The sequence below is a fragment of the Neolamprologus brichardi genome, unplaced genomic scaffold (assembly GCF_056152115.1).
Source record: "Neolamprologus brichardi isolate AB-2024 unplaced genomic scaffold, ASM5615211v1 NODE_ptg000031l+_length_7269946_cov_1, whole genome shotgun sequence".
Classification (NCBI taxonomy): Eukaryota; Metazoa; Chordata; class Actinopteri; order Cichliformes; family Cichlidae; genus Neolamprologus; species Neolamprologus brichardi.
The window spans coordinates 6847466-6849544 of record NW_028270136.1 but is presented as its reverse complement, the minus strand read 5'-3'; the positions used below and the strand labels follow the sequence as shown (position 1 = coordinate 6849544).

The window sequence follows — 2079 nt, the reverse complement described above, 5'->3', positions numbered from 1 at the left end:
ATTCTTAGGACTGAAAATCATAAAAAAACAGAGTACTGTATGATCTTTGTAAGAAAAAAATAGGAATCACGTTTCCATATGCAGGGACATTCTTTCAATTATTTGTTTTATTTGTGCTGTTTTTATTTTAAATAGAAAAACATTACTTAGGTGATAATAATGTGTACTGAAAGTGTAAATATCCCATAAAGATGTACAAACTAAATGTTTATATTTGCCTTTTACGAACCGGAAAATCTCAGCTAAATACAAGGAAATCATTAAAAGAAGTAATCTGATCCGTTCAGGATGTCCCGCTGTCTACCAGCTGAAACCAAAGGAAGAGGATATTGTATATGGTTTGAGAAGAATGACTGTTGGTGAAAAAAACCATACAAGACACATAAAACCATCTTACTTGTGGGAGAAACAGGAACAGGAAAATCTACTCTGATCAACACTCTGTTCAACTACACCATGGGAGTGACGTGGGAGGATAAAATCTGGTTTCAGATCATAGAGGAGGAGGAGAGAAGTCAATCTGAAAGTCAGACATCAAATGTGATCGTGTACGAGATCTTTGGTTTTGAAGATGAAACTCTGCCCCATTCTCTGACCATCATCGATACTCCTGGATTTGGAGACACCAGAGAGACTGGACAAGATAAGTTAGTCATTGAAAGTTTATATCAGTTGTTCAGATCAGATAATGGAGTTCATGAAGTTCATGCAGTGGGTCTGGTGATGAAGGCGAGTGATAATCGACTGACTGACCGACTGATGTACATCTTTAGTTCAGTGATGTCTCTCTTTGGAAAAGATGTTGAGAAAAACATTGTAGCTCTGATGACACACTCAGATGCAGGAACACCTAAAGATCTCCTCCAGGCTCTCGAAGATGCAAAAATTAAATGTGCCAAAAATGAGAAGAACCAGCCTGTTTACTTCCTGTTTAATAACCGACCAAATGAAGAGAGAACAGATGAAGACGGGTTTGTTTTGGAGTTTGCGTGGAAACTATCAGTCAAGGGAATGCATCAGTTAACAGCCTTCATTGAAAAAACTGCACCTCAAAACATGAAGAAAACAGTTGAAGTTATGTTTTCATGAATCAGACTGACAGCCTGCATCGACAACCTGAAAGAGAAAATTGAATTGGCTCAACTGAAACAAACAGAAATCAACCAGATTCAAGAAGCTCTGCAGAAAAATGAAAAAGAGATGGAGAAGAATAAGGACTTTATCATAAACGTTGATGAGCCCTACACAGATAAAGAACGTGTCAAAGGTGGGTGGTGGGGCGTCTGGCCTATTAGATTTTATGAAGGAGTCACCTCCTGTAAAGTCTGTAAGGAGAACAGTCACAAAACTACATGCACATGGGCCAAAACTCCTAAAGACTGTGAGGTCATGAAAGGAGGCCGCTGCACTATTTGTACCAATAAGTGTCCTGTATCAGATCATGAGAAAGACGAGTGGAAATATGTGAGCAAGACACGGAGAGTTCAGAAGACTGTGGAAGAAATAAAAGAAAAATATCAGAAGAATAAAAGAGAAACTGAGAACATGTCTAGTCTTTTGGAAAATCTTGAAAAAGAAATGAAACAGCTGACTGCAGAGAAGTCACAGTTCCTGGATGAGTCCTACCAACATGTTGTCAGACTGGAGCAGATCGCTCTGAAAGCTGAGTCAGTGTGTACTATTGTCCACTTGGACTTCCTGATTAAGAACATGAACGAGAAAGGAGACACAGAGAAGGCCCAGAAACTGGAGGAGATGAAAAGGAGACAGGATAAAGGAACCTTTGCAGCTGTGTTTTACAGGTTTGGCAAAATGTTAACGAAATGATGGAAATGAAGGAGGAGAGTGTGAGCAGACAGACAAAAGCAATATTTCATTGTAACTCTGACAGTTGAGATTAAAACGTCATCATATTCAAATATCAGATGGCGTTCTGCTGTTTGTTGTTGCGACAGCTAACAGTTAATACTTCATACTTCCGTTAACAAGCTGCAAAAGTGGGCTGAATGAATAAATACATCTCTATATTTTGAGTTAGGGTTAGGGTTATGTTTATATCTGTATTTCTTTAAGCAAAGC

General features: G+C 38.6%; 1 pseudogene; it reads left to right on the top strand.

Moving 5' to 3' along the window:
• The first annotated feature begins 238 nt into the window (after positions 1-238).
• LOC102790499 (uncharacterized) lies at positions 239-1827 on the top strand (annotated as a pseudogene).
• The last annotated feature ends 252 nt before the right edge of the window (positions 1828-2079 follow it).